This window comes from Bombina bombina, chromosome 2, assembly GCF_027579735.1.
Source record: "Bombina bombina isolate aBomBom1 chromosome 2, aBomBom1.pri, whole genome shotgun sequence".
Taxonomy (NCBI): Eukaryota; Metazoa; Chordata; class Amphibia; order Anura; family Bombinatoridae; genus Bombina; species Bombina bombina.
This window is the reverse complement of record NC_069500.1, coordinates 985,300,821-985,327,621: the sequence shown is the minus strand read 5'-3', so window position 1 is coordinate 985,327,621 and position 26,801 is coordinate 985,300,821. Positions and strand designations below refer to the sequence as shown.

Here is a 26,801-nt window from a genome sequence, read left to right as displayed (position 1 = left end):
AATAAATGTTCCATATCTTGAAGTAATAATAATTCCTCTGCAGTCCAGTTATTTGCATTCTCTACTTCTTTATTATTCTGCATAACTGCAAATTGTCTTCTCAAGAGTATTTTTCTCAAATATAATTGGATGTCTTTAATAGTATCAAATTTATCTAGAGAGACACTAGGGCAGAAGGATAACCCTTTAGCTAGTAATGAAGTATGATTTTCTGATAACATTTTGTTGGATAGATTTAATATTTTCATTGTTTCATTTTGATCTTGGAGAAGGGGCTTGGGTTCCGTTTGTAAGGCTTGTTCCCTTGTCTTGTTTCTCTGATAGTTCTTGTTCTGGGTGCTTTTTTGTTGCCCCCCCCCCCCCTACTTCTTCTGGTGGCTCTGAATTTGAATCTATGCCCTCTTCTAAAAAAGCCTTCCTTTTTCTATTATCAGAATTCATAATAGTAGAATTAGTAGAGGTTTGTGGTGTTGGTTCATCATTAGGGTTATCAGATTCTTCTCCTTTAGTTTCAGTATCGCTGTAGATGATGGTAACTTTTTGGCGATTCATGGTAAATTATTGTTATTAAATTTTCTTTTCCATTTATATACCCTATTATTTTTTAAATCCTCTACGTCTCTGTTAAGTTTGCCCATTTTTGTTTGTTTAATGTTCTCTTCGTATTTATCAAGTTCTTTTTGATATTTTTTATAGGCAGATTCAAATTCTTTTAATGTCTCAAAATGTTTAAGTTCTTCATTTTGAACAGTTATTAAGTCTTCCAACTTCCAATCTATTATATTCTGTGATGTCGTGTTTAATCAAAATTTTCATGAGCTTATTGGAACACTCAGATAGGGCTTCTTCCCATTCATTGGTTAGTTTTATATCTTTAAAATCAAAAGCAGGGAAGAGTTGTATCCGAAGTTTGAAAAGATTTTTGTGGAGTTCACGTAATAATTTATCCAGTCTGTCTGGAGTAGGTTCATTACTTGTGGAAGGTGAGTCATTAAAAATGTCTTGAAAATCTGTCAGACGTTTTTGATTCCTAACTATTCTATCTTGCTCCAACTTATTGGCCATATTAAATTTCTTAAACAATAAGTGTGCTCTATTAGTAAAACCTAGAGACTAGGTGTTTAATTACAGAGAAGAAAAAACAGGGGTTCTAATGGCACTACTAAGATGGAATGGCAAGGATGCTAATATAAATTATCAGTTATTGATCAAAAAAATTAATAGGTACAATAACGTAATAATAAGCTAGGGTGCTATGTACTGTGTATGTAGAACAGAGATAAATCAGTCATTGACTGACGCTAGTGTACATATATGAAGCATTCATATTCCTTTCAGGCCTAGTTGGATAGATAGGAAGGAGGAGAATAAGGGAGGGGGAGTAAATATGTTAAAATATAATCTTTAATAGAAATTAGTTAAAAAATGGGGAATGGGTTGACATACAAACAGAAAAAAACACTTAAAAACACAGGGAAATTGTGGTTAAATCTATTATAGAAGTTTATTAGTTAATCCACCATCAGTGAGAATAGAAATCAAGAGCTCTGACCTAGGATGTTGTTGTTAATCCATAGTCAGCATATATAAATAATACCTCACTGGTGAGTTAACTGCTGAGAGTTTTAAAAGGAGGTCCCCAGTATAGAATAAAATCTAAAGAAAAATAGTCTTCAGATATAGAGCTGTAATTAAACTATAGTAAGGAGATATTTATCCAGCTGATATGGTTGAGAAAATCATACTAAATATTTAATAACATATGTATATTGACTTAGGATATAAGTATTAAGAGCGTGCTTATAAATTTGTGTGAGAAGTACTTGTGTACTAACATTCAGCCTTGGCTGATATAAATGACAAATTTACTGCCGCTTTATAAGAAAGGTAATAGGTGTCATATAATTCATAACATATATTACTGGTACAATTGTATCCTTAAGTTATATTAGTTACAATGTATGAGTGGATGTTTATACAGCTGATATAGTTGAGAGGATTGTACTAAATACTAAATAACTTATATATATTGACTCAGGATATAAGTATTCAAAGCGTGCTTGTAAATTTGTATAGGAAGTGCTTGTGTGATACCATTCAGTCTAGGCTGATATTAGTAACAAATGTAATGCCGCTTTTAAGAAAAGTAATTAATGCCATATAATTTGTAACGTATATTACTGATATAGTTTATCCTTAAGTTTGTATTAATTACAATACATGGTCTGTATGATAGCTTCCCAAGTTATAATTCACTAAGTTCTTTTAGCTGCAGTACTTTCCTCTCCGTAACTGTGTCTCTTTTACAGATAGTTTAATGCAATCATTGCTGGATAAATATCTCCTTACTATAGTTTAATTACAGCTCTATATCTGAAGACTATTTTTCTTTAGATTTGATTCTATACTGGGGACCTCCTTTTAAAACTCTCAGCAGTTAACTCACCAGTGAGGTATTATTTATATATGCTGACTATGGGTTAACAACGACATCCTAGGTCAGAGCTCTTGATTTCTATTCTCACTGATAGTGGATTAACTAATAAACTTCTATAATAGATTTAACCACAATTTCCCTGTGTTTTTAAGTTGTTTTTTCAGTGTATGTATGTCAAACATTCCCCCTTTTTTAACTAATTTCTATTAAAGATTATATTTTAACATATACACTCCCCCTCCCTTATTCTCCTCCTACCTATCTATCCAACTAGGCCTGAAAGGAATGTGAGTGCTTCATATATGTACACTAGCGCCAGTCAATGACTGATTTATCTCTGTTCTACATACACAGTACATAGCACCCTAGCTTATTACTACAATATTGTATCTATTAATTTTTTAAATCAATAACTGATAATTTATATTAGCATCCTTGCCATTCCATCTTAGTAGTGCCATTAGTACCCCTGTTTTTTCTTCTCTATGATTTAATTAGAGCTGCCTGGGATTCCTATGTAATACAAATTCAAGATACGACTGGATTTAAGGGACTTAACCTTTCCGTTGGATATTTAAGTCTTGATACTGCTTATATTGCTTTATTTGCTGTTTATGATTCTAGAACATTACTATGTATAATGTAGAATGAATATAAATTTAAAAATTTTATCTGATGGCGGGAGATTAAAATTCTTTTTTGTACTGTATTAGAAGGAGTTTATCAATTAAGTGTTTCTTTTTCTTTGGTAGAATTTGGATTGTTATTTTATCATTTTATCATTATTATCTTTGTAACAAGTTACTTATTGAGATTCTACTATGTCTATATTTGTTATCATGGTATACTTGCAATTTCTTTAATAAACTGGTACCTAATTTAAAAAATAAATAAATATGTATTTGTATACCTGAAACGCATATGATGCTAAATTGTTTTTATTTGAAAAGGGATGTTTTTATATGTAAGATAAGAAAGAAACATTTGAATTTTACTTTGCCGTGTACAGATTTATCATTTGTTGGTGCTATTAATGTGGGAATATAGACAGTTCCCTCATTATTATTTGACAGGGAATTGGTTGTTCTGATTACCAGTGCTTATACCCCCCCCCCCCCCCCCCCATTTCTTCCTCCTTGCTTCACAGCATTGTGAACGGTTTTGGCAACAGATCAAGAGGCGTTATCTTCATGCTGAGCTCAGTGATGACTCTATAAAAGATCCACTTAATGGGTGGCTGGTTGTGCATTTTTTTATCTGGAATGACCCTAGCTTGTTACAAGACGCTGCTTGTTGTTGATCCTAATGGAACTATATATTTGCTCTGGACTGGACTAGTCCTGGCCTGTTATACCACACTGCTTGCTGTTGCGCCCATTGGAGCTCTACATTATGTAACATATATTGCTTGAAACCGATACATTGGGTATCATTTTTGGCCTGTTTCACTAGGCTGCAAATGGGTGCCTATGCTATCAGCTTTCTGGCTGCAGGTGATAAGGTAATCTTCATCACTGCCAACTCTTAAAGGAATGTTAAACAGTCTGTAAATTGTTAAAAGAAATATGTTGGGCTTCATCTCACTTTAAACTCCAAAACAGAAAGGTTTCACTTAAAGAGAAGGTAAACTTGAGCGTACTCGCTCAAGTCATAGGATCTAATTTAAAAAATGAGCTAGACTTTAATTCATGAAATCTGTAATTTATACAGATCTTCTTAGATATTTACATTTTAAGACAGGAACGATTGTTGTTTCCCCCGTCAACAATCGTTGTTTCCCCCGGGGTCGTGATATTTGTACAAAGGGGCTGAACGCCCCGGGGGGGAAACAACGATTAGTTGATTACAGGTGCGTCATCTGTCAATCAACTGAAGACTATGGCGGGCAGAGGAACAACAGTTATCGTTCCTGCATTAAAATGTAAATATCTAAGAAGATCTGTAAACATTACAGATTTCATGAATTAAAGTCTATCTCATTTTTTAAATTATATCCTATGACTTGAGCAAGTACACTCAAGTTTACCTTCACTTTAAAGGGAAATGAAACATCTTGGAATTGCTATATATTTCTGATGTCTTGCTAAAAAATAACATATCAGCAAAGTCTAAACATTTTTAAAACAAATTAACATATTGTTTTCTATAATTGTTTTTAAATAGCCAAACTCCACCCAACAAATTTCTTATTTGGATGAGCCAATACAGGCTTAAAGGGACATGAGACCATATTTTTTCCTTTCATGATTCAGATAGAGCATTGGATTTTCAACAACTTTCCGATTTACTTCTGTTATCTAATTTGTTTTGTTCTCTTGATATTCCTTGTTGAAAAGGATACCTAGGTAGGCTCATGAGCTTCTGATTTCCAGTTCAGAGAATAAGAAAATCCACAATTTTCAGGGCTAAATTACACCAAAAGGGGCAAAATAAATAATAAAAGTATATTGTACAGTAGATTATCATGTATAGCTAAAAATGTTACATTAATATCTCAAGAGGTTTACTGTCGCTTTAAAAAAGAAGTTCTCTAATTGTTAAAGGCTTATTTCCAAATTTGCTTGATATCACTCCAGTCGATACTATTCTATAAATGTCAAAGCTTCCCCCACATTGCCATACTTGAAAATATTTACTTTTTTGCTCTCAGATACAACTAGCATGATTTGTTTTCACTTTACAAGGTATGAACTTAAAATAAGTATGTATTATTCTGATATCTATGTATGTTTTCTCAATAAGACTCTAATGGTACATTATTTTTATTTAAAGGTTTACTAAGACAGGTATTCCTAACAGTGGTGCAGTCTCTACCTGGTCCAATCCAAGAGGGGCACATCTTCTGGACCCTATATATATTCTTTCACATGTAATGATAAAAAAGCTACTCTGAGCGTGTTCATATTTAGTCCCTGAATATTCTAATTATGCTCCTGTGTATTGCCATCCATTCACTGCAACTCTTCAGATTATTCTATTTGTACATTATAACAGAACCAGATATTTACAATGTCACAAATTACAATGGAATGTATTATAAGAAGCACCGTCTCCTAACTACTACAGAAAATAATACATAGAACAGATTTCATTCAGCAAGTCCCCACCTGTACCTGAGCTCAAGTGGTGTTGCTCTCCTGAGTCCTACTGACATCAGCGTAAGGAGTCAGGCTCAAGTAACTAGTACATCTGAAAGCAGACACACCATGTGTTAGGAACACTTCCTGCCAGTGTTACTTCCAAAACAATCCCGCACAATTTGCATTTGCAGTCACGAAAAACACAATGTTGTATTTTTAAATAGTTTACTAATACATGCGGAAATTATTAATTGGCGATATTACAAACAACAGCACTAAATGCGCCATTACATATTGTATATGCAATGAAAATATAAACATGATGCGATCGGTGCCTTTATAGCACAGCGCCTCTTCACTCGCTAACACGTACAGTAAACCGAGAGGGTCTGAATCTGACAGGCGCTTCAGTTAGTAGCTACTGCTTTGTTGTTAGAAGCGGAACGTTGAGCTCGGGGTTGCGGGGACATGGAAGGAACGTACCGCTCTGCGCATCCATATCCGGAAAAAGTGATATTCCCTGAGTTCTGCTGATAGTCAGATTTTCAGGTACTAAATATTTAATGTATTGATTTGGTTTGTGCTTTTTATATATGGTCGGTAATTTATTATAAGGGCGTAATAATAGCAGGGTGTAAGGGCTGTATAGTAGTTTAGTCAATGTCTTAGATTTAACGTCCACAATGAATGATGAAACGAGGAAGTCATCTTTTTTTTTGGTATACCACCTAAAAAAATAAACTTTTGTTACATTTAATTTTTAAACAAGTTCCCATCAGTCATAGTATGTTTAATCTCTGCTACGTTGATAAGCACATATAGTTCTTCACCTACCCAATTCTTGTATCGCTCTATACATTGATATGGCCAGTAATCCAAATCAAGGGTGGCATACTTTGTACGATTCTTGTCTGACGAAATGTTCAGAACTGTAGCTTTGAAAGTAAAACACCGACACCTGTCAGAAGAGAAATTGTTTTCAAATTAATTGAACCAACAAAATAGAGCAGTATGTTTTTCTTCACTACAAAGCACATTTGATGTAAGTTTATGGCCATATACTTTCTCTGTTTCTTTTTATCTCTTTCTCTGCTAAACCATTTTACACCCATGAGCTACAGCTGCTCTATGTCTATGAACTGTTTTATAAAATAACGTTTGCTTGCAGAAATAACTAGTTAGAGGGAAAACACACTAAATGAAATATAATAAAAAAAGAAAATTACATTTTTGTGCCATTTTCTATAACAAACATGAAAAGCAACAATATGGTCATTATCTCTTATAATTAGAAGCAAGTAAAGGAGCGTGCTTGAAACAAAAGTACCTTTTATCCGTGTGAATGTTCCCTTGTCTTACCTGGAACTCTGTCCGCTGTAGAGCTGGGACGCCTGCAGAGAGGCTCCCGTTTCCCAGAAGGATTGATAAATGCAGAGAAAATGTTCACTTTAAAAGTACAGTAGAAGAGACACAATCTACAATGGAGGCACACTGCTAGTTAGAAAGTGAACAGTAACATACCTTTAATCAAGCGTGAATACAAAGTAACATTCTCAAGGAAAAGACACAAACCAAAGAGCGTGGGATCAAACAGTGAGTTACGTCAACTGACGCGTTTCACACCGTATTGGCGCTTTCTCAAAGATTTTTTTGTCCTTGAGAATGTTACTTGGTATTCACTCTTGAATACAAGTATGTTACTGTTCACTTTCTAACTAGCAATGTGCCACCATTGTGGATTGTTTCTCTTCTACTTTACCTTCAAAGTGAACATTTTCTCTGCATTATTTCTTATATACTGTATATTTAAAACACACATTTTATGGTTCCATATTTAGCATTTATGATTATATACTGTTATTGTTATCAGCTCAGAAAAACAAGAATGTTGTAATCACACGGGAAATGACTTTGTTTGTTGCTGCCAGGTGATTGTTCACACTACGATCACTTGACAGCTATAAGGACTTCATACCCCTTTTTTTGAATAGTGGGCATGGACTTCCACAGGGATTTTCCTCCCCACCTGTAGTACAAACTGCAGAAAAAAGACAATTGAATGTCTCTTTTATTCTTTAAAAGGGACATGATTCCCAACATTTTTCCTTCATGATTCATATAGAGCAGGGCTCGACAAACCCAGGAACCTGGGAGACACTGGCTCCTAGAATTTTACCCCTGGCTCCTAACTTTCTGGGTTATTCTCCATATATCTATATACAAATCCAACTGTCTGGCTCCTTAAAAAGATGCCTGGCTCCTAATTTTTTAACATTCGTCAAGCACTGATATAGAGCATGCAATTTTAAAACTTTTCTACAATTTACTTCTATCTAATTTGCTTAGTTACCTAGGTAGGCTCAGGAAGTGGAAACAAACTGCTGATTGGTGGTTGCACATATCTGACTCTTGTTATTGGTTTACTAATGTGTTCCGCTAGCTTCCGGTAGTACATTTCTGCTCCTTCAACAAATTGACAATATAAGTAAATTGGAAAGTTATTTTAAAATGTATGCTTTATCTGAATCACGAAACAAAAATGTTAGGTTTCATGTCCCTTGTTATTCCCTGAATGTAGTTCAATTTTAGAGCAATAAGCACAGTATTCTGGAATTTATAGTCCACCATTTCCCTCTCAGTGTTGCGCCACTGCAGTTCTGGACTCCCAGCATGCATTGTACAGTGGTGTAGAGTGTGCTTCCTGGAAGGCATAAAGTCCACTCCCACCACTTTTTTTTAACAGCAGCAAAGAAAAAGGTATCTCATTAAAGGGACACTCAAGTGGAAAAACTCAATATTAGAATTTAAATACAGCGTTTGGAGGGTATTAATGAATACTGAGATTATAATTTTTAGAAATATAGATAGGTACTGAGAGAAAGCATCATGCGAAAATGAGCTGTTTTTTGGGTTGAAAGTGAATTATAGATATGAATACATTTTAAGAAGTCTTACTTGTACCTTATATTGGGTTCTTGTTTTGTTTTTCTGTACCCCTGACTTAACTTTATATTTGTTTTTGTTATTGTAAGAACCGTATATTGATGAATAAAAAGGATATAATAAAAAAAAGGGACACTCAAGTCAAATTAAATTTTCATGATTGAGATAGAGAATGCAATTTTAAACAACATTCCAATTTACTTCTATTAACAAAATGTGCAGTCTTTTTATATTTACACTTTTTGAATTACCAGCTCCTACTGAGCATGTGCAAGAATTCACAGAATATACTTATATGGATTTGTGATTGGCTGATGGCTGTCGCCCGATACAGTGCGAGTGGAAATAGATATAACTTTTAAATTTGTCAGAAAAAAATCTACTACTCATTTGAAGATTATACTAAGTGCTATTGCATTGTCTTTTTATTATGTATTTGTTTATTATGCTAATCTACTGTATTTACAGGTCCTGCAATGGGCTCGCCTCTGAGTTAACATACTATTCCAGTATGTGAGTAGTCCTGTTACTTATATACTGGAATAGTTTGTTAAAAGTTTTGCCAATAGCACAAATAGAGGAATGTACAATTTTGCATATTTTGGTTAATGTGTTGTTAGCAGTTTTTGGCTTTATATGTTAAGGTTAACTTATTTTGGTTCGTTTGTGTTTACTTTTAATTGTTTTTCTTCTTTATAACTGTATAATGCAACAAACCAAATAAACAAAGCACTAAATAATAAATTAAACTACATGTTCCTTATATTTTTATTTATAAGGTAGTAGTCTGAATAAAGACATTTACTTTATTACATCCAAAAAAGTGCAAACGTTTGTTAAAGTTTAGCATATATATATTTGTATGTATGTGTGTGTGTGTTTATTTTCTGGACATATTTCACTTTATTGCCCTTCACCCTTGAAAAATTTCTGAGAACGCCCATAATAGTGGGTACCCACTCTTTCAAATGTGTTTATATTTTTTTTGTGATGGGTGTTAAAAGCATCTTTAGAAAGAAACCTTAAAATAGGACCAATCGATTTCTGCCTTTAAGTAATGGGTTTCTCGCCCTTCTTTGTGTTTTGTGACGGGATAACCCACCCCATGTTTTTGTTCCATATTATTCTCTCAGTTGATTACTGTTGCCATGAAGATCACCTTGGTAAGTTACCCCTATTTTTAAAGAGGAGCATCTCCTCTTTCAAAGGAGGAGTCATGACCTATTTAACACATTATTATTTGAGGTGCTCTGGGCTCTAAAAGCTCTGAGGGAGCTCTGGGCTCTAAAATGACCCTAAGTCACCTAGAAGACAGGTGACTTGTATTTTAATGCTAATCACTTGATATCTAGAGGGCATATGGCCCCTCATTTGAAAGAAGGCAATCTCCTCTTTTAAATGAAGACATATTTTGTTTATTGTATTATGATAGTATGGGATAGGTGCTTCCTGGTGCAATGCTTCTATTTCAAATAAGCACTACAATTTACAATTTTTAGTCTTGCACAGGTGTGAGGAATCGTTTGTTAGTGAAGAAAATTATGTAAAAGGAAACAAATATTTCTATTTTGAGGAAAAAGTTTATATGGACAGTTTGCTAGATTTATTAATCTGCATTTGCATCTTTTTGGGCTCTATGGCAAAGGTTCACATAAGCAAGCCTGCTGCCACATATTTAAGAAACAGAAACTTCTTCTTCCTCTCCTTTCCTCTCATCGACTCTTGCTTTTTTGGGGTGATTAACATGCCCTGCTGTAGCTCAATTGGACCTTTGCTTTCCAAAATGGGTCTCATGCCTTCCTGGGTTATTTGGAGTGTTATAGGGGCTATAAATGTGCCTTTCTACAATCATACAGTGCTTTAATTGGAGCAAGTGAGTCCCATTACCATGATCACCTGCAAAGTAAGGGGTTACTTGTCCCTCTAGCACAAACAAGGTGTTAAAAATTCTCTTTCTTTTATGCAACATAGCTGCCATTTTTTAGTGCAAGTATTTTATGGGTGTTGGGTTTTTTTTATTATATTTTTATTGATTTTATTTAATACAAACGGTAAACAACAAAAAGGAAAAAATAAAAAAAAATCCTACTCATAACAACAGTCTGCTACGTTAGCTATGTGAAGAATATCTATTGAAAAGAGCCATGTTCACCTATAGATATTACTAAATTAATAATAACTCTTAACCTGGATTCTGCCTTTTTGTTTGTCAGTTGGCCTAGAAAAAGGGGTGTTCTCCTCCTCTATACCGTCCAGCACCCCCCCCCCTTCTAAATATCAATTACCACTCATCTTAGCATCATTCCTCACTAAATGTGACACCATTGGAGGACATTTTGTCTTTTTATAGCCAATCATCGTATCCTGAACACTATAATTTGTTTACACAGCTATTCTATTTTGCTTTCTTGTTCTTTCCTCCCATTCAATCCATCTTTCCCAAATAGCTAGTTCTTGTTCTCTATTATCTAGAAACATACAAGATAATTCTGACATTGACCGATAGAACCTAATCTTGTGCAATATGACTTTAAAATTGGGGATTGATGTTTTCCAGAATCTCGCAATAGTAGTACATACAGCTGTGCATATTGAAGCAATTAGTTTGTTAGTTGGTTCAATCAAACAAACATTAAAAGTATACGAACAGGCATCAATAGCCAGTACATAAGTTTTTACATACTTGCCACGAGACAAGATTTCATGCCAGAAGGTATAAATGATATAAAGAACAGTATTCTAAAGACCTAGCAAAACAGAGAGATATAGAAGTACTTCAGAATATAATGTTTTATGTACAAAAGAACTTTAGCACACAATACACACCATTTTTGTTTTTCTCTTTTTTTTTCTTTTCTAAATTATATTTGTTTTTTCATTAGAAGCAGAACAAACAAAATACAACAAAAAAACAACACACCAGATCTCTGGCTCGTGATTCCTCTGTCCCCCATCCCCAGGCCATCACTTTCAATTATTTGATATACTCAGAATTGAGGGAGATCACCTCTTAAAGTGAAAGTAAACTATACTGAACCTCTAAGTGGCAACTGAAATTACAAATAAATTAAGGGGGAGTTTAATTAATGAATTTCTTTCTTTTGCTATAATAAAACTATAATTTTACGTTTAGATCCGCTAATCTAAACCACCGTCACTCCGCCTGGCTCTAAAAAAAAAAAATTTTTTAAATGACGAAGATCATCTTCTACTTTCCGATAGGTCCCCCAGTGGCGTCTGAATTCTAACTTTACGCCCCTAAATTAAAGTGCGCATGCGTGTCTCATTGAATTGAATGACAACAAACAAGCGCGTTCATGAGACACGCATGCGCATTGCAGGTGGGACCGCTCTTACTATTGAAATGGAATATCCGGAAATGAGCGGGTGGGTGGAGCAAGATAAATATCGGTATGTTCATACAATACTGAATAAAAAATAAATAAGAAGGTATTTCTTAAAAAAAAAATAGCGATTACATAGAGGTTTAGGAGGTGAATAGATGTAATTAAAGTTTGGTCTGAAAACTTACTTTCACTTTAACATTTCTTCTTGTACATATAGTGAATGATAGAAAGGACGGATTATTAATTTCTGAATATCTATTGAATATTATTTAATCATGTACCCCTATTTCTTAAAGAAGTACTTTATTCTATTTTCTTTTTCAGGTTCTGAAGCACACTGTTCCAAAATTAATAGATTATACATTTGTTTCACAAATTTAGCAATAGTAGGACTTTTTTTCTTGATATCTATTTTTTCAGAATTAAATTCCTTCCTATTAAGATTGAGAAATTTTATTTCTATATCTATTTTGCTTTGGTAAAAGGAAAATCACTGATTAGAGCTGTAGGGTATAATTCTCTTGAAAAATATTCACTAGCCAGTGATTAACCTTAAAAAATTGGTTTATCTTGGGACAGTCCCATATATAATGTAGCAATTCATCCGAACTATTTTTACATTTTAATGCATTTATCACTAATAGCTGGTATCCATCTATGAAGAATGGAGGGCGTAAGATAAATCTGATGCATCATATTTAGATGTGCTTCTCTAAAATTGCTTGCTTGTGTAGCCTTCCAGGTATGTAGCCTTCCAGGTACTAGTTATGCTGTTCTTAATCACCTCTTCAGCTACTGTTTGTAGTCCTTTTAAGATGCCATTTCAGAATCAGGGTTTTAATACCTAACTTATCCTCTTGCTCCATTAGACATTTTATACCATTTGTTAATAGAATAGTTCCCTATTTTGCATATTTTAAGGCATGATTCTATTTGTTCCCAGTTTCCATATTCTTTATACTCCTTTTTCAGTTCGGTCAGCCAGTGTCTAAACTGGAGATATGCAAATAAATCTTTCTGAGGTCATTTAAATTCCTTTCTTAATTCTTCAAATAACTTTATTGTCTCAATTCCATTTTTTTATATAATAATCTTTTATTGAGGTTTTGCAAGAAAAAATAAAACGTACAATGAATGGGCACAATACAATGCAATTTTTAAAAGAAAAGATTGACAGACATAAGAAGTATCACAACATTAACTGAAACCTCCATTTTATATATACAGTAGTTTCTATAGGTGACTAGTTATCTGGGCACTCATGGACCCTTTAATATAGGTAAAATAAACGCTAGGGTACGGTAGTCATGTCGGAAATCCTATTGGTCTGAATGACACTTTCAGGGTAGTTTTTCAACTGTTAAGTACCGCATGAAATGAAATGGTAACATATGGACCATGGATGGACGACATCCAATATATGATAGTACAGGGTGAAATTATATAATCTAAGATAGGATGTGGGGGGGGGGAGGTTATCATCTGAGGTATAAAAGTTTATCGGAAATGGGAAGAGCAACCTTAGTGGAACTAAATTGTGATAAGACTAAAATAATGGGGCTAGCTTGATTCAGATAAGCATGTCTTCGGTTAAACCGCTATTTGTAAGCAGTACAGGGTGTTCCCTAAAAATAAACTTGTGAGCTTCCAAGTGTTATGTGAAGCAGCTCCGTTGTAGTAGCAGTATTGTCAGGATATACAATGCATCTATGGCTATAAATCTAAATCAAGAGAGGAACCTGAAGTCCAAGAGTTGGCTCCATAAGGGTAGCTCCTTAGGTAAAGTAGGAATGAGGGGTATCCAAGACTTAACAGCCAACCCATTTCTTGACACACAAATACAATACAAATTATTGAATATATATGGGAACAGGGATTTAGGGTTAAGTATCCTCCATCTCCCCTGCCGGCACAGGGAGAGAGGGAACCCCCATTGGTCTTGGAAATAAAACTAAAGTTCTCCCCATGTAGGGTCGATACTCGTATGGCTCAGTCCTGTGAAGCATGAAAATAGTCAGTTCAAGCATAAGGAACTAGTTACTGCACTATATACTCTATTTTCTTTTATGGGGACTTGGGAGAGGGCTACATAGCAATTCCTCTAACCAAAACCTCTAATAATCCTTGACCATCATAGTTATTAGCAACCCCTAAGTATGACAGAGATCCATTAGCTCACCCCTCTCTGATAAGCCGCTAGGATGCCTCTATATCATTGTCTAACATTGCACTGATTTATATAGGAGCACAGAGCTGTCACAGACATTGTAAAATTGTACATATAAATACTCAGCATACAAGTAATACAGTTGAAGCATCTACACATTTAGAGAAGTATAACTATTAATACTTAGATATAGTTTAAACCTATTTACCATTCTCTCTGGATACCTTATAGTGGAGCAAGGCACAGCTCACTAGCATATGCCTACATATTAACCAAAAAGCAAACATCATCTAATATAGTGCGTCTCTGGGAAAAGCATCAGCCCTGTCAGTTGGAGCAGGTGTCTCTCAATTACTAATTCTGTTAATTACTAATGTTATATGTGCGTCAAAAATGCTAGATCTAGCGACATTGAGGAGTCTCCCCTAGTGCTACAAATTATTCAAGTGATAATCGGCTAGCAGTATGTCACTAGGGGGTTAGTTTAGTTAGGACAAAATAGCTATCTATAAAAATGGATATAAACACATTTAACTGAACCTTTGTACTTAGAGAGAGCCGCAAAACATATTTAAACATTGTAAAATAACAGGTAACATTAGACTAATATTTAGGTGTAATAAGCAAAACATAAGAGTATTAGTTAGGCTCATGAAACAGAGTATAGTCCTCCATTTCTCAAAATAGTGACTCGTCATTTGGAGAGCTATTTGTCATAAAATGGAGCTCTAGCGAAGTCGAGCAGTGAAGGCAATTCACTAGTAGGAATTAAAAAAAAAAAAAATTTGCACTTCTGAGTAGCTCCACATTCATGAGCCATACTACCCCACACCAGATCTAGCTATGTATATAGATGACCACAAAGAGAGCCGGAGGCAAGCCTCCTTCATATCCCATGCAAAGAAAGGTATGTCTGAAGAGGACCGGAGGTATCTGGGGCGGAGATTCACTTTGATCTGCGTTATAGAGAGATAATCACCATAGGACAGTATAGCCATACTGAGTGAGCTGTGTAGCTGCTCTGGTAAATGTGTGTCCCCAAGCACTTGAGCTGCCTCAGTGTTCCTTAACGTCTCTATCAAGCTGACAGGGTGAATGATATCAGTGGCTACCTCCATCCTCTCTTTGTGAGATTCGCTGGATGCGGTTTCCCTCCGTTGTGCTCTCTGAGAGTGTAAGATGCCTGCCGCCGAGTGATGACACCGGGGCCCCACTGCACCGCTCTAGGCTGCAAAGGCATTTATGTTAAGATCGTGTAAAGCCACTGGAGGGATAGTATCTAATGGTGGGTTGGCTCTGTCGTGTAGCGCATCTATGCAGGCCGCATAGTGCTGGTCCAGACGGGCAGACAGGGCTTCTAACAGTAAGGAGATGAGTTCCATTTGTGTAGCGGCTTTCAATGCTGTCCAGTACTCCGGAGTAAGCCTCTGCCTCAGGGCTTATGACGTGGCTGACAGCAATGGAGGTTTTCGCGCTGTTTGTGCCTACACCTTCCGAGTAAGTTATGGCTTGTCTGCTATCACGGCTCCACCCCCTTATGCTGCTCCTTCTGTGAGCATTTATTCATAGACCTGTGCGATCCTTGGGGAAGATGGGGGTCAGGTTAGAGCTGTAACATTTGCTGTTCGGCGTCTTAGGACTGCAAACCCTTCAGGGATCAATCTAGCGTTAGAAAGGTGGTAGGAAAATCATAGTAAAGAGAGATCTAGCTGATCTTTAAACTGCCAATAGTCCAATTACATTTGTATAATCTGCTTGCTTCCTTAATGGCTGGTATTTAGCTCCTGAGTTATGTTAAATTTGGGAGCTCTGCAGAGTTGCGTCCATTCTCTTTCCTGGCTGGCTCCGCCTCCAATTCCATTTATTTTAACAATTGTTTGTCAGACATAAAACAATCCTGCTCTTCTCCACCTAAAAGAAACTTCAATCTTAATCCTTCTGGGAAGAGCGGGTTTCCTATAATTTCAAGATAATTAGACTTTCTAAAATCCAAACCAATTTTTTTACATAAGATCTGCCATACTCACTTTTAAGTTCTTACATTTCTTAGGTATTACTTTTATGTCTAAATTTAGTAATGCTTTTAAAGAGAATAGACTCACTGTAGCCTTTCCAGTTCTTTGGAAGTGAAATATTCTTTCTCCAAAAGCCACTCAGCTGCTATTTTGACTAAACAGACAATATTATAGTCTTGTAAAGAGGGGAGGGAGAAACCCCCAACATTTTTGACATAGTTTACTAATAGAATACCTAATTTTCCTTTTTCCCCAAAGAAAATTAATTAAGCCTTTATTAAAAAAAATTAATATCTTTCTTTTTAATTGTAACGGTAAATTTTGTAGTTTGTAGAGAATTTTTGGGAACCACACCATTTTTATCAGGTTAATTTTTCCAGATTAAAGACAAAGCTAATGTACTATTTAATTTGAGAAAAGGAGAATTATACTTCTACTCATACCATTCTGTTGGGTTCCTATTCGGCCAGATACCTAAATATACAATCTTAATTGACTTCTTTAAACAGGATATTTTGAGCTGAATTTCTTGTTTTTCTAAGCCGCATCAATTCTGACTTAATCAAATTAACTTTATATCCTGTGAAAGAACCATATTTACTAAGACAATCCATAAGGATAGGGATATTATCTTTTGTATTTCTTATAAAAATTATTGCATCGTCTGCATATAATAGAATTTTCATTTCCACTGAATTACATATAATTCCCTGTATAGTTTGATTTGGTTTTATTGCAAGTGGTTCAATTACTAAATTAAATAATAGCGGGAACAGGAGACAACCCTGTCGCATACCTCTCCCCAGTTTAATTTCAGGTGTATGCATCCCATTTACTAGAATTGTAGATAGAGGACTGTCATAAATGGTTTGATATAATTAGTAAAATGTACTATAAAGCCAAAATTATTCAATGTAGAGAATAAATGGTGAACTGAACTGCATCAAATGCTTTCTCAGCATCATTTGTTATCAACGCCAGATCATCTACTTTATCATTATTTCTTTGATCTGTATTATTCCAGTAATAGTCCAATATAGCACATGTTTTCCTAATATTTAGAGTAGAGGATCTATTCTTCATAAAGCCTGTTTGATTTACTGATATGAGATTATTCATAACATTTTTAAGTATGTTGGCCACTTTTGTGGCTAGTATTTTATGATCAGTGTTTAGTAGCGAGATTGGCCTATAGGAATACAGGATTCTTCCCTTTTTTAAGGATCAAGGAAGTAGCTGCTTTCGTAAAAAAATATGACATTGGACTATTATTGATATAGTAGGAATTAAACAAATCTGTTAATAGAGAGGGTAATTTCTTTTGATAATATTTTTGTAATATTCTGGTGGTAATTGATCAAGCCCAGGGGCTTTATTATAGGCAGTATTGTTAATTCCTACTTCTATTTCCTCCTTCGATATCGGAGCATTCAGTTTCTCTAAGCTTTCATTATCTAATTTTGGTAGGATTATATTTTCCCAGAATTCTTTTTTATTATCCTGATGCATCTTGTCGGAATTATAAAATTTTTGAAAGACCTCAAAAAAGATTTGACATAAATCTTTAGTATTTGTTACTATTTTTCCCTCTCTTTTAATAGCACCTATTATATTTGATTTTTTAATTAGCTTAGAAACTTTTGCTAAGTAACTCCCTGTTTTATTATCAAATTTCGTAAATTTCACTTTGCTTTTTAGATCCTCTCTATATATGCTTTTTGTATCCAAAATGCATCTCTCTTGTTTTGCTCTCATATAGTCTAACCAATTGACCTTGGAGGAATCCATTAGATATTTATTACATTTATTTGACAGCTGGTTAGTAAGTTGTAACTCTCTGGCATTAAAGGGATAGTCTAGTCAAAAATAAACTTTCATGATTCAGATAGAGCATGCAATTTTAAGCAACTTTCTGATTTACTCCTATTATCAATTTTTCTTCATTCTCTTGCTATCTTTATTTTAAAAAGATGTAAAGTAAGCACAGGAGCTGTCTCATTTTTTATTCAGCACCTGGGTAGTGCTTGCTGATTGGATGGCTACATTTAGACACTAATCAGCAAGCGCTACCCAGGTTCTGAACCAAAAATGGGCCGGCTTCTAAACTTACATTCAAATGAAGATACCAAGAGAACGAAGAAAATTTGATAATAGGAATAAATTGGAAAGTTGCTTAAAACTGCATGCTCTATCTGAATCATGAAAGTTTAATTTTGACTATACTATCCCTTTAAACTTCTTTTTAAACTGTATCATATAACTTATTATTTCTCCTCTTAGCACCGCCTTTGCTGTCTCCCAGAGAATCTCTTTTCTCTCTGTATACTCTTTATTATTAAGTAGAAATTCATTCCAACTATTTTTAAGCCGATTTATAAATGTTATATTATCTTTCATATAATTGGGAAAGAAGAAATTGTTTCTTTTAGTTTCAGTCATCATCCCTGCGAGAGAAACTTTTAATAAAATTGGTGCATGATCTTAGATTGTAAAATCTTTCATTTCAGCTAGGATATCTTTCCTCATAAGAGACTCAGCTATCATAAATACATCAATTCTAGATAGGGATAGGAAGCTTTTAGACATACATGTATAGGCTTTCTCATCAGGGTTTTGCAAACTCCATATATCTTGAAGTTTGAGTACCTACCTTTCCAAAGGATTTAAAAACTTTTGCTTCTTTTTTTAAGTCTATAATCATGTCTTTTGTTTGCTGATTAAAATCACCAGCTACTATTAAATTACAGTCTATATATTCCATTAATTTAGCTTGAAGATTATACCAGAATTTTGGATTATGAAACGGGATTCCAGATGTAGAACACAGTTTAGTACTTTATATTCCAAGTTTTTACCAATTAATATAGCTACTCCTCTCTTCCTGCTTAAGCAGGGCGTAGCGTACACCTCTCCAACCCAGTTGGATTTTAATTTAGCTATTTCAGGTTCCTTTAATCTTATCTCTTGTAGTAATGCAATATCTGAATTTAGATTTTTAAGAATTGCCTTTCTTTTAATCGGTGAAGTAATGCCAGCCACATTCCATGACGTAATAGTTAATGGTTTATTACTAAGGGTTATTTTATTAATTTTTTATAATCTCTAGTGACCTGGGGGGGGGAGAGCGAGGGATGGCCCCAGCGGAGAGAGGAGAAAAAAAAACAAAAAAAAACTTTTATATAACATTTCATTTGCTTCATAATCACTTTCTCAAAGAGCATAACTCGTTTCTAAAAACTATAATAATACAAACACTTTTAACAAAATAAAACTCCTCATGAGTAAGATTCTTCTTATCTTACTTATAATAATCAAATTATAGACCATCAAGTAAAAATCAGCAGGTAATACAATTACTCTTGACAAAATCGTTTTTCTGGGCTGCTTTATCTTTAGAGGGTTAGTCATTCTTAAAATTATCGTAACAGAAATTTTTTTGCCTTTTGTAGATTATCATAAAATATAACACCTTCTTTGCATTTAATCTTTAAAATAGCTGGATAGACTATGTATGTTTTTTAACCCATTTTGATTGACTTGGTTACATATTTGAGTTGTGGCTTTTCTTTTTGCAGCTGTTTCTAGAGATGTCTTGAAACAACAGTATTTTAAAACCATCTATTATCAGGGGATCTTTCAACTTTTTATAGTATTTCAGAATCTCTACCTTGTCTTGATAATTTAGTAATTTTACAATTACTGGGCATGGATAAGGATTACTTATTTGTCTGTCTTGAGTTTTTTGCACTCTGGTACCAATTCTGTGTGCCCTTTCCACTATTATTTTCCTATCTTTTATTGGCATTTGTAACCATTTTGGTAGCTCTTGAGATCTTAATTTTTCTAGCTCTTCGTTCTTACATTTTTCAGAGATACCAAGTATCCTAATATTGCTGCGTCTAGATCTATCTTCCAGGGAGTCTAGTCTGTCTTGTAATTTAGATACCTGTTGGCCCATTGTATTGATAACAACAGATTCTTTTGGCACTACCTGATCTTCAAGGTAAGAGATCCTGTCTTCTTCTGTTAGTCTGGAGTTATATTGTTTTAACTCATTAGCTAGCTCAGATATGTCTTTCCTTATATTATCAAATTGTGGAAGAAATAAATTGGACATTTGGTTAATTAATGTCTTTGAATCTTGGTTAGTGGCTATTGATTCTCCTACATCTACAGAGGAACTTTCAGCATTATTTTTGTTCTTATTTCTCTCTCTATTTTTGGAAGCCATCATTGGAGATTTATCTTTTAAATTATGTACATATTTCTCCATGTGCGAGAAACAAAATATATAGTGTAGAAAAAAAGTGTAGTTTCAAGAAAAGAAAAAAAATATAGAGGTGAAGAAAAAAACAAACAAAGAAGAACACACTTGAAAGGTTAAGTGAGTGTGGGAGTGGGAAAATAGAAAGTCCTGTGGTATTGTGTGAGTTTGTGTGGGTAAAAAAAAAATGATAGAGAGTGAAATGTTAAAGGGACAGTCAACACCAGAATTGTTGTTTTAAACGATAGATAATCCCTTAATTGCCCATTCCCCAGTTTTGCATAACCAACACAGTTATAATAATACATGTTTTACCTCTGTAATTACCTTGTATCTATGCCTCTGCAAACTGCCCCCTTATTTCAGTTCTTTTGACAGACTTACATTTTAGCCAATCGGTGCTTACTCCTCGGTAAATTCACGTGCATGAGCTCAATGTTATCTATATGAAACACATGAACTAACACCTTCTAGTGGTGAAAAACTGTCAAAATGCATTTAGATTAGAGGCAGCCTTCAAGGTCTAAGAAATTAGCATATGAACCTCCTAGGCTTAGCTTTCAACTAAGAATACCAAGATAACAAAGCAAAATTGGTGATAAAAGTAAATTGGAAAGTTGTTAAAAATGACATGCCCTATTTGAATCATGAAAGGTTTTTTTGGACTTGATTGTCCCTTTAAGGGCTAAGAAACCTTTTCTGAAGGTGACAATAGAACTTGTGAAGTATGACAATATAGAGTACTGTGATAAGACTTGTGTAGTCTGTGGGGATGTGCACACCTATCTCATGAAGTAGCTTCTGTAAATCCTAAAGTTGGTTGTAATTAGTTAGAAGAAAGCTGTTGCTTAACTTTTAAACCTTACCAAGGTTTAGTATAACCCTTATACTTAGATTAGGAAGAATGATGATCTTGTGATAAAGAAAAATAGAAAACGGAGCTTATCCTTTAACTTGATAGCTAAGTTGCTGCTATTATACTCAATACTAGTTAAATTACAACCTTAATTCCAAACTTTTAATCTCCTAAATTAGAACCGTTATTTTCTTTCAAAACTTCACAAAAAATAGAAAGTTCATTTATAGTTCTCTTTTAGCTCTCTGCTGTTTTTTTTTTCAAAAGATATATAACCTTTTTGATTATGCAGTTACTTATATATATTTGAGCAAATGCACAAAAGTTAAATATCAATACATAGTTGTTTTGTCATAAAGACCCTTATAGTAGCCATCCAAAAACTCATTCTGTCCAGAAAAAGAGAAATAATCACTATAGTGTGGACTTCTTCAATGGGATGAATTTAGAGCTGACTTGCTACCCAGACATCACAGCCTTGCACTCGCTTGGAATTTTAAAAAGTTTCTTTAATCTTTTTCCATTTATCAGATAGATATATGTTGTTTTCCAATATAGAAAAATGGTTGATATATTCAGCTTTTGATATTATATAATATACAAACGTTTTTCCACTGGAGAGTGATAAAGGTAGCCTTTCTTAAAGGGGCATAGTCATTCTTAAACAAAGTTCCCAATATTTCTGTGTGACCCTTTTAAAAAGTAATATATCTTGACTGTTCTGCAGGTGCCTTCACTGGGCTGTGCTATAGGTATTTTCACCTACAGATAATAGATAGTCAGATAATGCAGAGCACCCCAGACTTACAGACCATGCATTTTAGAGAAAAAGTCTTATAGACAAATTGGTTCTCTTTACCAGATATATAAATTATACGCTTCTCTTAAGATACCTCCAATCTTCAGTCACACTGAGCTCCTGATCTTTATATTACGGAGATAACTTCTGATTCCAATTATATATACAGTCATTATCTCCTTTTATAGTCTTACAATATGTATAAGCATCTTCACGGGGAAACATTGTAGTTTATTTTCGCTAATCTTAGTGCATTTTCGGCTAAAACTAAATACCCCAGACTTACCAGCCATATTCAATTAAGCAGCCTCTTTTCAGGCACAGCAATCACATTTTTACCAGTAAAGTATATTTCAGTAGAAGGATATCAGCCACTTATCTTTTCTTTTTGCTGCGTCTTCAGGTTCCTCCTGATATCCCCTTATAGGAGTCGCGTCCTGCTGCCTCAGCTGTGTACTATTGAAGCAACATCAGTGCTCTCGCTACTGGGCAAGAAATGGCTGTTGTAGACTTCTGGGGAGAAAAAGGTTACTCTTGCATCAGTGAATCAACTCCCTATCTCTCCGTCACCTTGTCTTCACGATCAAATCGCACCCTCCACTGGAGGTTCAGTTTGACTTTTCGACGGGGCACGGAGTGAGAATGGGGTGATGATTATCCCTGCTCGCTTATGGCCTAGGGTTTGGGCTGCGGAGGTCCGAACGCTCAGATGCACGCCTTCTCTCTTAGCCCGCCCACCGGAAGTGGTTTAAAGGCTAATTCTAATGCAAAGATAAAATAATATTTATTAGAGTGTAAGGGACACTGGTGCTAAAATAATATTCATTTAGTGTGCAAGGGACACTGGTGCGAAAATAAACTACTCTTATGAATTAGATCTTTTTCTTTTTGCTTCAAAATGTCCCTATAACATAAGCTTTTCATGCAAATTCTTAACAGACAATTCAGTTTATACTTATTATAAACATTACCTAGCATTCTGGATAGAAAAAAACTGGTACCAAGCTGCCAACCTTGCCACTTCATATATTTTATCTTTTCTGAATAAGTAACTGGTATTTTAAAGGGGTTAAAATCTTTTGGACCACTCATTTCTTTGTGGATATATAAAGGGTGTGAGCCACTTCATAGGATAGACATGTTCTCAGTCTGGCCCAACACTTGTTATGGCAAACAAACAGGTGCCAACCTTGACACTACATATATTTTACCTTTCCTGAATAAGTAACTGGTATTTTTAAAGGGTTAAAATCCTTTGGACCATTCATTTGTGTGGATATATACAGGGTGTTAACCTCTTTATATGATAGACATGTTCTCAGACTGGCCCAATGGTTTATTTGGCAAACAAACTAATGCCAACCTTGCTACTTCATATATTTTACATTTTCTGAATAAGTAACTGGTATTTTGAAAGGCTTCAAATCCTTTGGGCCACTCATATCTATGTGGATATATACAGGATGTGAACCCCTTCATCAAAACCACATGTTTTCAGACTGGCCCAATGGTTTCTAGGGCAAAAAAACTGGTGCCAACCTTGCCACTTCATATATTTTACCTTTTCTAAATAAGTAACTGGTATGTTAAAGGGGTTACAATTCTGTGGGCCACACATTTCTTTGCGGATATATAAAGGGTGTGAGCCCCTTCAGAGGATAGACATGTCTTCAGCCTGGCCCAACACTTTTTATGGCAAACAAACAAAGGTGCTAATCTTGCTACTACATATATTGTATCTTTCCTGAATAAGTAACTGGTATTTTGAAAGAGTTAAAATCCTTTGGGCCACTCATTTTTGTGTGGATATATAAAGGGTGTGAACCCCTTCATGTAATCCACATGTTTTTAGACTAGCCCAACAGTTTCTATGACAAACAAACTGGTGCCAACCTTGCCACTTCATATATTTGACCTTTTCTGAATAATTAACTGGTATTTTCAAAGGGTTAAAATACTTTGGGCCACTCATTTATGTGTGGATATATACAGGGCGTTAACCTCTTCATACAGTCCACATGTTTTCATACTGGTCCAACGGTTTCTATAGCAAACAAAATGGTACTGGTATTTTGGAAAGGGTTAAAATTATTTGTGCCACTCATTTATGTGTGGATATATACAGGGCTTGAGTCCCTTAATAGGACAAACATGTTCTCAGCCTGGCCTAATGGTTTCTATAGAAAATAAACTGGTGCCAACCTTGACACTTAATGTATTTAACCTTTTATGAATAAGTAGTGTTTTAAAAGGGTTAAAATCCTTTTGGCCACTTATTTCTTCATGGATATATACAGGGTGTGAACCCCTTCATACAATCCACGTTTTCTGACTAGCCCAATGGTTTCTATAGCAAACAAACTGGTGCCAACCTTGGCACTTCATATATTTTACCTTTTCTTAATAAGTATCTGATATTTTGAAAGGGTTAAAATCCTTTGGGCCATGCATTTCTGTGTGGCTATATACAGGTCCTGAGCCCCTTCACAGAATAAACATGTTCTCAGCTTGTCCCAATACTTTTGTAGCAAAGAAACTGGTGCCAACATTGTCATCATATATTTTACCTTTTCTGAATAAGTAACTAATATTTTGAAAGGGTTAAAATCCTTTAAGCCATTCATTTCTGGGTGGATATATACATGCCGGCATGAGCCCCTTCATACAATCAACACACTTTTTTTTTTCCAGTTTTCAGACTGGACCTACAGTTTCTTTGGCAAACATAACGGTTGCCAACCTTGCCACTTCATATATTTTGCCTTTCTGAATAAGTAACTGGTATTTTGAAAGGGTTAAAATCCTTTGGCCTACTCATTTCTGTGTGGATATATACAGGACACAAACACCTTCATAGGATAAACATGTTCTGGCCCAACGCTTTTTATGGTAAACCAACTGGTGCCAAGCTTGCCAATGCCATCTCATATTTTACCTTCTTTTTTGGGCGTAACTGGTATTAAAAAAAAAGGGTTAAAATCCTTTGGACCTCTCATTTTTGTGTGGATATTTAAATTATCTTTCGCGGTATATTCACTGTTTACTGTTAGCGGAGCAGCTAATTCACTTCTTCTGATACGCAATTAGCGTAAGTTGTAGTGCATGCGCATTTCAATAGGATGACAGCGTTCAGAGCACGGGAGCGTGGGGATAGAGATTTACATGGGGTGCATGGTGAGGCTCTGATTGGCTCGAACAGATGCCACTCAAAGAAGGAGATTTAAAAAACGGAAAAAGAGGCTGAATTCAATACGGTATTGTTGCTGGAATAAAAGTAAAATTATTCAGTGTAATGATGAATAGGTTAAGTGAGAAGCATATTGATATGCTAGTTAGGATAAGACCTTTACCTTTTAATACCCTGTATATATCCAGGGCCTGGACCCTGGGCAAACATTTTCTTGCCCCCCCCCCCCCCCATGCAATTTCGCTCTCCACCCCAACATCCCAAAAAACAACTAAATCAATTTATTTTTTATATTTTTTTAAAATTATTAGCCCAGCAGTGGATCATCCACTGCTGGGCTAATCATTAAAAAAAATACTAATAAGTAAATAAATATATAAATTCCTCCACTCTGGATTAATTTAATATGCTTTTGAATGTGATTCTGGTGTGAGGTTAGCTGGTTAAAGAGATTTAGGGCAGCCAACAGGAGCAAAGCAAGGTAAAGACTGAGGCGGAAGCATGGAGGTGCAGACAAATATAAGTTTACTAACTGAAACAATAGAACTACTATGGGAAGCTGTAAAATCTGAGACAGAGAGAAATAAAAACTATAAAAATAAACTTTACTTTAATGTGTGAAGTATCAGCATGACACTATACATCAGCCACAGCAGCACATGTCACTACTTTGCTAGGAACAAGTTCCCTCTCATCCTGCACTAGACAATGCTGCATGGGGGAGGGGCATGTGTACACTCACTTATTCTTCCCACTGACACTTTTCTACAAAGCACTGTTCCCCTAACAAACTTCAGTTAGTTGATCTTAGAGCCACAGCAGAAAGAGCAGGGCTAAGGGGACCAGCAGACTGGATTCCGTCTGCCCAAGGCTGCATGGATACAGACGAGTCACACAGCCTCAAGACTAAAGAGAGCAGTGTGTGCAGCTGCACAGATGCTTAAATCCTCACATGCCTGCCACTCCATCTTTCTGCTGCATGCGCCTATAGTCAGCCCTACCCAGAAACAATCCCCACCACCAGAGCAGTTACCTGGTAACAGTGGTAACCCCAGCAGGACCTTTTCTGATGCAGTGGGATTGGCTGGATGCCGAGTTAGGGCTTAGCATCCAGTGCTGCACAGTGCACATCTAAAACAGCACATGGCACTAGCTTGGAATGTCACATGACATTGGCACGATCTGGCACAGTTTCTCACAAATAAATATAATTTTTGAATGTGACAATAATAGGACTGACTGTGTGTGTCCTCCATGTCACATGACATCAGCAGTCTGGCATGAACTAAAAAAAAAATATATTATTTTTTTTTAGGACTCTTGGGCCCTGGGCAGCTGCCCCGTTTGCCCTGTGTTAAAGACGGTCCTGTATATATCCACACAGAAATTAGTGGCCCAAAGGATTTTAACCCTTTAAAAATACCAGCTACTTATTCAGGAAAGGTTAAATATATAAAGTGGCAAGGTTGGCACATGTTTGTTTGACATAAAAAGTGTTGGGCCAGGCTGAGAATATGTATATCCTCTGAAGGGGCTCACATTGTGTATATATCCACATAGAAATGAGTGGCCCAAAGGACTTAAAACTTATAAAAATACCAGTTACTTATTCAGGAATGGTAAAATGTATGTAGTGGCAAGGTTGGCACCTGTTTGCCATAAAAAAAGTGTTGGGCCAGGCTGAGAGCATGCCTATCCTATGAAGG

General features: G+C 35.3%; 2 protein-coding genes across 3 annotated transcripts in view; one reads left to right on the top strand and one right to left on the bottom strand.

The window, feature by feature from the left end:
* GSTCD (glutathione S-transferase C-terminal domain containing) overlaps nt 1–5,720 on the bottom strand; it is a 517,648-nt gene extending 511,928 nt beyond the window's left edge. The window contains exon 1 of one of the 2 annotated variants that reach the window (XM_053703512.1): nt 5,545–5,720. The gene's annotated coding sequence lies outside the window, so the exon portion shown is untranslated. The remainder of the gene's footprint in view (nt 1–5,544) is intronic. The other variant, XM_053703511.1, reaches the window with a different exon arrangement.
* Nucleotides 5,721–5,985: 265 nt separating this feature from the next.
* The window catches only part of INTS12 (integrator complex subunit 12), a 64,816-nt gene continuing 44,000 nt past the window's right edge, over nt 5,986–26,801 (top strand). Inside the window, exon 1 of the mRNA XM_053700800.1 lies at nt 5,986–6,066. The gene's annotated coding sequence lies outside the window, so the exon portion shown is untranslated. The remainder of the gene's footprint in view (nt 6,067–26,801) is intronic.